A 12,141-nucleotide genomic window follows, 5' to 3' on the forward strand; every position below is an offset into this window, starting at 1 on the left:
TCTCATCAGTGTCAGTAACTGAGCTTAATCAGGCAGCTAGCTTGCAGAGAACTTTTTCCTAGTTTTGAATTTTTTGACCTTATCAGAAGTGGGGAGGACATGTGACCCTGGTTGGCTCATCTGTAGCTATTTAAAGGTGAATTACAAATTAATAAAATGTACATCCCTGGTTATTTGAAGAAGAAGGAAAAGGAGGAGGAGGAGGCAGGGGAGGAAGGAAGGGAGGAGGGAAGGATCTGGGTACAGTGGAAAACATAATGGCCCTGGAGTCTGAGGATCTGGTTTAATTCTTACCTCTTATTGGCTGCGTAACCTTGGGCAAATCACTTCTCTTCGGGCCTCTGCCTCCTAACATGTAAAAGGAAGGGGTTGGACTAGAGGGTTTTGGGATTTTTTTTCTGAAACCTATATCTGTTAGCCAATGAAGTTTGTACCTGTATGTCCTCAATAAACTCCTGAAGCCTGTAAGTTTCCAGTAGGACCCGTCTGCCTTGGTTGGGGTCTTCCTGATCTAACGTGGTCACAGGTCTGGACCAAAAAAAAAAAACAAACCCAAACCAAAACAAAAGTAGCTGAATCGTGTGAACCGAATGGATTTAAAAAAAGTTAGGACACGCATACCTACACCTTTTCGATTTTTAGGTTTTTCGTAGACATATAGGTCTGGTCCTGTAAGGGCCCTTGGACACCAACTAGTCCAAGCCCCTCATTTTATTGATGAGGAAACTGAGGTTAAAACAGATGAATTAATCTCTCCAAGGTCACAAAGGTAGTGAATAGGAGAGCCAGGATTCGAACCCAGGTTCTCTGATTCCAAATCCATCTCCCTCTTCCCATCCCCCACACCATTCTACCTGTTTTCTTAGGGAAACAGGACCCACAAGGTATCATGCTTTCTCCTCAGTGGCTTTGTATTTTTTGACCCTTATTTAGGATGGGGGTCTCCTATGAACCCCAAGTTCCCTTCCTCTTTTCTACTTTTGCTATTTCTGACTCTAAGCTAAGCCTTCAAACACTTTTGCTTTGCAAAATACTTTCCTCTGTCAGTAAATGGATGGACCAATCTTCCTTGTGATTGAATTAGCACTATGAGAAGCTCCCTTTCATCCCTAAGTGCTCCTGAAGATACATTCAGAGCACCTGGGAGAAACCTGATTTACCTAGCTGCCTCCAAAGGCATCTCTGAGACTGTATGGACCACTTGGGAGGCAGTAGCTTATACACAAGAGGACCTTAGAGGTTTGCTCTTTTCAAACAACAATAATGAACACTCACTGCTTCCTTGGTTCCCTACAGTCTGGCTTCATGGCCCATTGCCATCTTTTGAACCATAGCTCCATCACCGGGTTAGCGGATCTGGGGCCTTCAGAACCTTCGGAGCCTCCTGAGATACAAAATACAAAGTAGGGACTGATTGGAGCTGCCTCTTTGGGGATTACCCAGCTTTGTGTGGAAGGCTAAAGACAAGAGCTAGAAGCTTTGTGTCTCATCAAAAAGTATTCATCTGGATGGTTCAGTGAATGAAGCATTGCACTTCGAGTCAAGGAGACTTGAATTCAAATCTGGATTTACACACTTGATAGGTGTGTGACCTTGGGCAAGTCACTTAACCTCTGCTGGCCTCAGTTGATAATAACACTTATCTCCCAGGGTCATTTTGAGGATCAAATGAGATCGTATTTGTAAAGTGTTTTGTAAACCTTAAATCACTATATAAATGCTTGCTATGGTTATTATTATTATTATTATTATTATTATTATTATTATTACTCTAACAATTAAATAGGGCCAACTACAGATGAGGTGCTACGGGGGAACCAGAGTGGTCGTTCAATGTCATTTCTAGCACGTTGTTTTTGTTCATTTATATCTGACTTTTTGTGACTCCATGAACCATACTGTCCATGAGCTTTTCATGGTAAATATCCTGGAGTGGCTTGCCATTTCATTTTCCAGTGGGTTAAGGCAGACAGAGGTTAAGTGAGTCACCCAGGAACGCACAGCTAGTAAAAGTCTGAGGCTGGATTTGAACTGAGGTTCTCCTGACTCTAGGACCAGCACTCTGTTCACTGAGCCACCCAGCTGCCTCCTTTCTGGCACATAGTAGGTGTTGTTGTTCTTGTTTGTCCTTCGTTCTTGATGAAGACCATGACTTCAGGGAGGTGATGCCGTGACATGCAAGTGAGTTGGATTTAAGTGAGGCAGGGTTGTGCAAAGTCACCAGCCTCACTTTCTCCTCCAGAGCCATCTGGGTCCAGTGGCAAGATATAGACCAGGACTACTGGAGGTGGCCCAGGATGACATAGGCTTGTTAACTGATTATGCAGTAGGAAGAATGCTGGCTTGGTTTCACAGAATTTCAGAATTAGAAGTGACCTCACTGCCCATTTGGTCTAACCCCACACCCAATAGGAATCCTCACTATAATATACACAGCAAGTAGCTGCCTAGCCTTTGCCTGAAGACCTCTGAGGAGAGGGATCTCACCTTCTGTCAAGGCAGCAGCCCATTCCACTTTTGGCCAGCTCCGACATCTGACCTCTGCTTGGTATTCAGAGTCCTTCATAACTTAGCCCAGGGGCGGGGAGCCTTTGGTCTCGAGGCCACGTGTGGCCCTCTAGGTCCTCAAGTGAGGCCCTTTGCCTGGGTCAAAGTACTACTTGGCATTGCAAGACTGCACTTGAGGGCCACCTGTGACCCCAAGGCTGCAGGTTCCCCACCTTTCACCCAGACCCTCCTGTCTTTCCACTCTTCTCACACCTTACTCCCCAACACATCGTCTTCAGTCCAGGGACCCCAGCCTCCTGGCTGTCCCGTAAACAAGACTCTCCATCTTTTTACTCCGGGCGTTCTTTCTGGCTTCCCCTGTTCCTGGAATGCTCTCTATCCTCAGCTCTACTGCTCCTTTCCTCGTCTTCCTTTAAGTCCCAACTAAAATCCCATCTTTTACAAGAAACCTTCCCCAACCCCTCTTAATTCCGGCACCTTTCCTTTTTAATTATTTCCCATGTATAGCTTGCTTTGAATATATTTGTTTTGCATGTTGTCTCCCCCATTAGATTGTCAGCTCCTTGAGGGCAGGGACTATCTTTTGCCTCTTTATGTATCCCCAGCTCTTAGCACAGTGCCTAGTACACAGTAGGTGCTTAATAAATGCTAACTGAATGAATGAATTGGCCTCTTGGCAACCTCTACACGTTGCTTCCAGTTCTGCTCTCTGGAGCCAAGTAGACCAAGTCTGATCCTCCAAATGATAGCATTTCGGATACTTAAGAGAGCTATGGGGCCTCCTTCACCCACACTCTTCTCCAACCTAAACATCCCTCAGGGCTCTTCACCATCCTGGTTGCCCTTCTGCACATTCTCAGCTTATCCAGGTCCTTCTTGAACTGTGGTGCCCAGTATGTTTGTGGCACTATTAGGTGCCTGTCCTACCTCTTACACTTACTACCTGTGTGTCCTTGGGTAAATCACTTCATTTCCCTGGGCCTCAGTTTCCCTGTCTGTAAAAATGAGGACATTGGACCAGATGACCTCAGAGGTTCCTTCCAGCTCTACTCTATGAACCTAAAACATTGACGAAGTGAGTGGGTTACCATTTCCCTCCTGGCCTTCCATAGACATTCACTGCTCTAAAGGAGCCTGCTGTCGAGCTGGGAAGCCAAACCTAGGAATGAACGTAATTCAATCAACAAGCATTTCTCAATTAATTGCTTGCTACGTGACAGGCACCGTGCTGAGACACAGAAAACACAAAGACAGAAAGGAAACAAATCCTGTCCTCCTGAGATTGTGTTCTATTGGATAATGCAAATTAGGATGTACCGTACATAAAGAGACATGAAACTCTGAGCCAGGCTAGTAGGAAGAAGAGATCATTGCAGGGTGGGAGGGGCAGCGGTGGGCACATGCTATGGGAGATTGTGGTGGTGAGTCGGAAGACGGTTGGGAAATCAGACAAATCTCAAGGAGGAATATGGTACTCGACCTGGGCTTTAAAGGAGGAAAGGATTTCAGCAGGAGATGGAATCACAGAGCATGGGGGAAGTGGAAGGGTAGGACTGAATCCAAATTCAGTCCAAAGGCTGTAAGGACCTAGAAGGCCACAGGTTCCCCACCCCTGTTCTAGGGGCACAGTGAACAGAGACGAGGATGAGGAGGGAAAGGGTAGACTGTGTTTTGGGAATATAGAGTAGTACAGTTTTCCTGGGGCAGTTCAATCAATTAATGAATCAATCAGTTTGTTGTGAATTGATTGATAGAGTGAATAGTTAGAGAAAAAGTTGGAACCAGATTCTTTCATTCAGTAGATGAGTGGGCTTTGGAGGGGGTATGGAAGAAGAGAGATCCAAACATGTGATTTCATTGGTATCTCTTCATGTGAAAATGCCCAAACCGTCATTCATCTCGGGATGCCCTAAGGTACTCAGAGTTTAAGTGGCTCGTGGTCATGGAGGTAGGAGGTGTCTCAGGTAAGACTCCAATCTTGAGTGTTCCAAGACTGGGCCTCTACTTACTCAGGCATGTCAGTTTCCCTCTACTCACCCAGCTATCTTGCCTCTCAAACCAAACAAGGGTATATTTGGGATTGTAGAGCTCAGTGCTTTAACAATTATATCAATTCATTTGAAAGGGACTCATTAAGGGCCTCCTTAATGTGTCCAGGTGCTGTGTAGATGTTGTTGATTGTAAAATCCTTGAGGCCCAAGACTATGGCATTCTTTCCATCTTTGGATACTCATTGCCTAACCAACCCAGTGCTTGGCATATAATACATGTAGGTGTTACAAGGTTATTAGTCTAGAGTTGGAAGTGACCTCAGGGGCAGTCTAATTCAAGCTCTTTTTACATTTGAGGAAATTGAGGCCAAGCAAAGTTAAATGGGTTGACGCAGTAGATAGAGAGCTGAACCTGAAGTCAGGAAGACCCGAGTTCAAAACCAGGCGCAGACACTAACTCTCTGACCCTGGGCAAGTCACTTAATCTCTGCCTCAGTTTCCATATTTGTAAAATGAGGATAATAATAGCACCTACCTCCTAGGGTTGTTGTGAGGCCCAAATTTTATGCATGTATTATATGTGTATGTAAGAATAACACATGTAATATAGAAATATTTTCAAATTTTTATAAACACATAAAAATATATTATAAATATAAGATATATTCAAAATATGATGTTTATAATATATTTCACAAGTGTGTTTCATCTACAAATATATCTAAAATATATTTATATATAAAACATTGGAAATATATAAACATTTATATACAAATATATTTTGTATTATTTATATATTATACACTATTATACAGTCTAAATATATTCATTTATATACAAATATATTTTTATTAGTTACATGTTATATTATACATGTATTATTGACTAAATATATTTATTTTAAATAGCTAGTGAATATATTTAAAATATATTTATACATAAAATATTTTTGAAGTAATCATTTAAAATAGACATACTATATATGTTTATGTACAGATATATGCTTTTATATATTTTTTATATAAATTATGTGTGTGTGTGTGTGTGTGTGTGTGTGTAATGTACTTTGCAGATCTTAAAGCACTGATCTGTCTCAGCTACCTTAAATGTTGGCTATTATTATAGCCCAAGGTCACAGATGATAAAATTATACATTTAGGGCTGGAATGGACCTTAGAGGCCACGAGGTTCAACTTCCTCATTGTTTCAGAGTTTCAGGGCAGTTTAAGTGACTTGTCCAAACTCATACAGATAGCAAGTATCTGGTGGAAGTCTCTAGAATTGGGATTTGCACTTGAATGTTTTTAGGGGATTGGTTGGTTTACACTTTGGTATGGGACAATAAAGCCTACAGCACTGGTTTACTTCCTCTGTAGCCTGGCTAACTTCACACTGTACACCACGAGCACGGATTGCACCCTCACCCTCTGTCAACCCACTCCAAAAAGCATGATATCTGTCACTAGGAAGGGCAGGATTGCAGTGATTATAGGACAGCCCATCACTTCAAAGTACATGATTTCTTGTTGATAAATCAACAGCATTATTCTCACTTAGGAAAGATAACTGTTTTTGTTCAAATGCAATCAGTGTGGCTGGTGGGCACCCTGTCTGTGCCTTGTCTTATATAGGTATGTAATGTTTCCTTGGAGGGAATGTAAGCTCCTTGAGGCCAGGCCCTGGCCCATTAGTGTTTTTTTTTTATCTCTAGGTCTTAGCTCAGTGACCTTCACAGACATCATGAGCATCTGATAAATTCTTGCTAATTGATCGCTTACTTGTTTCTCTGTGTTCATGTTGTTTTTATCTGATAGACTGTAAGCTTCCTGAGGACAGGGACTGTGATTTTATATGTGTATATATATATATATATTTTTTTCTTTTTCTTTTTGTATCCTTAGTGACTTACAGTGAGTGTCTAGCTTACTGAATGATTGATATTAAGAATCACAAGCACTCCCTGGCTAATCTGGTGTTGCACTTGGTTCCCTGGTGATAACCATCACAAGTTTTTGGTACTTTTTGGTTCCCGTGGTCTGATGACTTTACCCCCAAACAACTGATCAGTGCTTTCCATTTCCTGTTCTCACTAGTAAGTTTCAGAGATCTATAAGAAGCCTGGGTGATACTTCTAATCACACCTCTACTACTGACTGTCCACGATTTTCAAAAGTACTCCCCCTTCCAAAAAATATCCCAAACTTTTTATTGACTTATTTGTATCACAGCCATTTCCCACCTCTAGACTGAGCCCTAGTGACGAAAGAAAAAAATAAGCAGAAATATCTGATGCACTGACTGAATCTGATAGTGTATTCTGTGTTGTAAAAGAAGAGGACAGACGGCTAACGTTATTTTTAAAGTTTTGTGGATGTCTTCACTTTGTCTTCACGTTGTGTCTTTGATTCCTTGTAATCCAGCTGTGATCTGACTCCTTACGCCACTAATTGTAAAATCCAATGCCCCCCCCATATTTCTTCTTCACTCTCTGACATTTCTCCTACTCTTTTTTAAAAAGATTAATTTATTTTTAGTTTTCAACATTCACTTCAATGAGATTTTGAGTTCCAAATTTTCTCCTACCCCAAGACCATTCCTCCTTCTCTTTATTTATTTATTTTTTGGTTTTGGTGAGGCAGTTGGGCTTAAGTGACTTACCCAGAGTCACACAGCTAGTAAGTGTTATGTCTCTGAGGCCAAATTTGAACTGGGGTCCTCCTGACTCCGTGGCCAGTGCTATATCTACTACCGCCACCTAGCTGCCCCAATTCCTCCTATTCTGGACAGACTTTGTCATTCCTGACTCTCTTCCCTTGACTTCAGAAGGGCTGCACGTCAGCTTCTCCTCCTGGTGGCTACATGCAAGGAAAATCGTAGTCTCTTTCTTACTTCTTAATGTGGATGTTGCTCTAAAATCCTCCTTTGGTCATCTTCCCTTTCATCTACACTCTTTCTCCATAAAATGCTTTTACCTCTTTGTGGAGAACTTGTATTTCTGTACCTCTAACACAGTTGCAGACTCGAATCTGAAACCATCTTTGTGTCCTGTTGATATTTCCAAATCAACACAACTACAACCAAACTTAATTGTGGTATGGTGGGCCTGGAAGCATGAAAGTGCTTGCCTACCTTGGCCTCAGTTTCCTTATCTGTAAAATGAGAGGGCTGAATTAGATGGTCTCAAAGGTCCCTTTTAGCTCTGTGTCTATGATCCTATGACCTTTTCCCTCCTTCTGACTTTTGTACTTCTGTCTGTGTGGTACCACCAACCACTGTTTTTCCTGGGCTCACCACCTTGGGGTGGTTATCTTCTACTTAGCTCACCTCATGTTTCCTGAAGATTCCACCTCCCTGGCCTCTTTTAGTGAGCCCGTGGAGGGTGAGCTTAAAGTCTGACATTTCTATTCAAGTACAAAAAACAGTTATTTGATCTACTTATGCTATAGTCCATAGAACATTAAATATAAATGAATAATTTATGATGAACAAGATGGTGACTTGATGCAGGACTATTTGTATTCGAGGGCAGCTAGGTGACATAGAGTGTCGGGCTGGGATACAGGAAGACTCATCTTCCTGAGTTCAAATCTGGCTTCAGACATTGCTACCTGTGTGAGCCTGGGCAAGTAACTTCACCCTGTTTGCCTCAGTTTCCTCATCTGTAAAATGAGCCGGAGAAAGAAATGACAAAATACTACATTATCTTTGTCAAGAAAACCCCAAATGGGGCTACAAAGAGTTGGGCACAGAACAACATTTCTAATCTGAATTCTATCAAAAAAAAAAGAATAAGAATGAAATAATAGCAATAGCTCACATTTACATCCTGCTTGAAGGCCAGCACAGCACGATGAAATGTGGGTTAGTTGGTCTGGAGCACTAGACTTGTTTATATAGTGCTCTAAGGTTTACCAAGGACTTCACACACATTATCTCATTTACTTTTCTCAACGACCTTGTGTTGTTAGCTGTGTAACTCCAGACGAATAAATCACTTAACCTCTGTCTATGCATCAGTTTTCTCATCTGTAAGATGAGGGGATTGGACTCCCTAGTGATGTCTAGGGACACTTCTAGCTCTAAATATCCTGTGATCATTTCTCCTTTGGTCATTGATTGTCCATATTCGACATTTGGCCACTCCCAATTTTAGAATGCCCTACCTTTGAATTGGTTTTGTTCTGCTGCTTGATTACCATATTTCTAATTTCTTTCTAAACCTGTTTTAACATTGCTCCACCATCTCTGCTGGCCATTGCCACATATCCCTTCATTTGTAAATCTCATGAACATGTTACTTCCCTCTGTTTCCTGGTTATTAGCAAAGATGTTAAATAATTCGAAAACCTCATACTAACCCCTTAGGTCCCCTCAGGACACTTCCCTTTAATTAGTTGTGCCACCTTTAATCCTCATAATGTCCTCTGGTTTGGGATTTCCAGCTGGTTTCAAATCCATGTGACTTTTTATCTAGCCCAGTTTGAACTAATTTCACACGTAACAATCTGTGAGACATTCTATTAAATGTTGCCTGATGTCCAAGCTTTCAAAGTGATATTTTTTTTAGTTCGGATTTATTTTTCTCCTAAATCAGATTAACTCGGTCCAGTTTGGTCTTAATAAACCAGAGCTGCTGACTGCTCAGATTCCCATTGTTCTGTGAGATGTTAGCAACAAGTTCCTTTAGTAATGCTGTTGTTTTGGATTGTATTAATGTCAGACTTAACAAAGGATGCTGTTCTTGCTAGAAATAGACTCAGTTCAAAAATGCTATTTGTTGTGGTGGTGTTATTTTCTTGTACTTTTATGTTTCATTTTCTTGAAAGGGAAAAAACCAGCTCCTTTAGTCATGATTCAGTAGCTCATCTAATTAACCCACTTTTTAAAGACACCTTCTTTTTTAAGTTGTGTAACTGTGTGGCTTAAGTTCTGCCAAGAGCCAGAGTCCACTGTGACTTGCGAAAGACACTTTCCCTTGCACCACCATTTAAAAATAATTTTCTCACACCATTAAAATAAAATTGCCAAGGAAACGGTCGACTTTGCGGTTAGCTTCTGGCTAGTGAGTAGCTGTAACTGTCACACAAAGGAGCATTTTGATATATGGAAATTCTTGAACAACAAGATGAGGGAAAGCCTCCCTGATACATTGAAAGAGAGGTTCTCTCTGTGGCTAGCATGATCACTTTTCTTTAATTCTGTTAAATCTCTTTTACATGTATAGCTTTTGTCCCTCACTACATTTCCTCCAGTTGGGTTGTGAATTTTGAGGACATAACAAAAAACTGTTCCTTTTAAAACTGGGTTGTTGGGTGTCAGGATCCTTTTTAAAAGAAAAAAAAATTGGTTTGTCTGGTTTCTTCGACTTCCTGTTTGTGGAGAGGTTTTCTTCTCTTTTTTTTTTCTTCTTCAGCTAAAGTGTAAGCTGGTCACGTTTCTAACAATTGTTAGAAAATAGATCTGACCTATCTTGTTTTTTTCCCCATTTCATGTATATTTTCAACATTTGGTAGCTCTTTAATGCAGTTATTATGATTAGAAAAGGTCTTAGGGGCAAATCAGGAGGAAACTAATCTAAGACCTTTTCAAAAGATAGAGGGGGAAAAAAGCATCTGCTTATAGGAGATAGGTAGGCCTGAAATCACTTCCCTCCCTGGAAGGCTCAGGAAAATTCTGGACAATAAGGTCCTTTAAAAAATAGCCTTCTGTAGCAAGTAGGCAACCTCTTCTCAGGAAAACATAATAGCCAAGAAGGCAGACATAGTAGGTGCTCTAAAAGTGTCTTAAGCAAGCACCTGGTGTTAAAATAACTCATCTTTAAGTGATTATACATTGAAGCTGAGCATTGCAGGGGAGGACAAGCTATGCCTTTACTTGACTTTACCTAGGGTCAAAATCAGTAATACAAATAAATATAGGATGGGCTAAGACCAAAAAGCTAAGACTTGGGGATCATAGTAGACCCTAACCTAATTATGAGTCAGCAAATACAGTACCACCTTGGAAAAAAATCAACACAATACTGGGTGTTTCCCCAAGAAAATGGACAGCCTGGTGCAATTGGGAGACCAATGGATTTTAAGTCAGAAGACCTGGTTCTAATTACATACTACTTTTGTGGCTTGAGGCAAGTCATTTTAGTTCTCATGACTCACTTTACTCACATGCAAAATTGAGGATTTTGGACTAGATAAGGTCTGAGGTACATTTTAATTCCAAATCTATGATCCTAGGAAGTCTGGAAGGCAATGGTGATTTGTATCCCTCACAGCAAGCAGTAGAAATATGGGCACAGCAAAAGCTTTAATGAATGTTTTTGTTGACTTGATTTTGACATATAAGAGATAAAAAATAAGCTGTCTGCTGCCCTCAGCATTAGTGAGGTCTTTGTTAGAGTATTGTGTCGTGTGTGTGTGTGTGTGTGTGTGTGTGTGTGTGTGTGTGTGTGTGTATGTGTGTGTGTATGTGTGTGTGAAGGACATGAAGAAACTGGAAAGTGTGATATAAGAGAAACTCTGAAATTTGAAGTTGGAAGGCTTGGCTAAGTTTTCCAGCTCTGTTACTATCTGTGTAACCCCAGGCAAAGGCAGCTAGGTGGTGTAATGGATAGAGTACTGGGCCTGGAGTCAGGAAGACTCATCTTAGTTCAAATCCTGCCTCAGAAACTTAGTAGCTGTGTAACCCTGGGTTAATCACTTCACCTCTGTCTGTATCCTTATCTGTAAAATGAATTGGAGAAGGAAATGGCAAACCACTCCATTATTTTCGCCAAGAAGACCCCAAATAGAGTCACAAAGAGTGGGACACAACTGAACAACAAAACCTCCAGCAAGTTGGGAGACATCTGGGCCTCAGTTTCCCCATCTGTAATGATGATCTCTATGACTTTACTCTTAGGATCTGAAGAACAACAAAAGTATTAGAGAGATGGGGGGGAAATGGTTGCTATGGAGAAAGGTTAAAGGGATTATTTATAATCTAAAGAAGAAAAGGTTGAAGGATTATGTGGTTATTTTCTTCAGGTAGACAAAGGACCTTTTGCTGGGAGTGGGAGGAATACTGATTAGTTGTTATCTGTGTACTCAGCCTGAGAAAATGAGCTTGAATGGAAGCCTGGCCAATGTCATAAAATCTCGGAGTTGGAAGGGACCTCAGAGGTCATCAGGTGCAACCAATACTTGGGGGGAGAAATTTCCTCTACAACAGAAAGGTGAAGGCCTCCGATGAAGGGAAGCCCAGCACCTGATTGATGCATTGTTAAGAGTACTTAGAGGCAGTGGACTGGAATCAATTTTTGACTCTGCTATTTATTACGAAGTATTGTGCTTGTTCAATTGTTTTCAGTCATGTCCAACTCTTGGGGGTTTTCTTGGCAAAGATACTGGAGTGGTTTGCCATTTCCTTCTCCAGTTCATTTTACAGATGAGGAAACTGAGGCAAACAGGGTGAAGTGATTTGCCCAGGGTCACACAGCTAGTAAATCTGAGGCCAAATCTGAAATAAGGTCTTCTTGAGTTAGTAATAATGGGGCAGCTAGGTGGTGCAGTGGATGGAGCTCTGGCTTAGAGTCAGGAAGACCTGAATTCAAATCTAGACTCAGAAATTTCCTAGCTATGTGACCCTAGGCAAATCATTTCACCTC

General features: G+C 41.2%; 1 protein-coding gene across 2 annotated transcripts in view; it reads left to right on the plus strand.

Annotated features, from left to right (window-relative positions):
- PLXNC1 (plexin C1) overlaps positions 1-12,141 on the plus strand; it is a 229,315-nt gene that overhangs the window by 93,706 nt on the left and 123,468 nt on the right. The window lies entirely within an intron of this gene.

This window comes from Phascolarctos cinereus, unplaced genomic scaffold (assembly GCF_003287225.1).
Source record: "Phascolarctos cinereus isolate Bilbo 61053 unplaced genomic scaffold, phaCin_HiC Scaffold_1;HRSCAF=81, whole genome shotgun sequence".
Taxonomy (NCBI): domain Eukaryota; kingdom Metazoa; phylum Chordata; class Mammalia; order Diprotodontia; family Phascolarctidae; genus Phascolarctos; species Phascolarctos cinereus.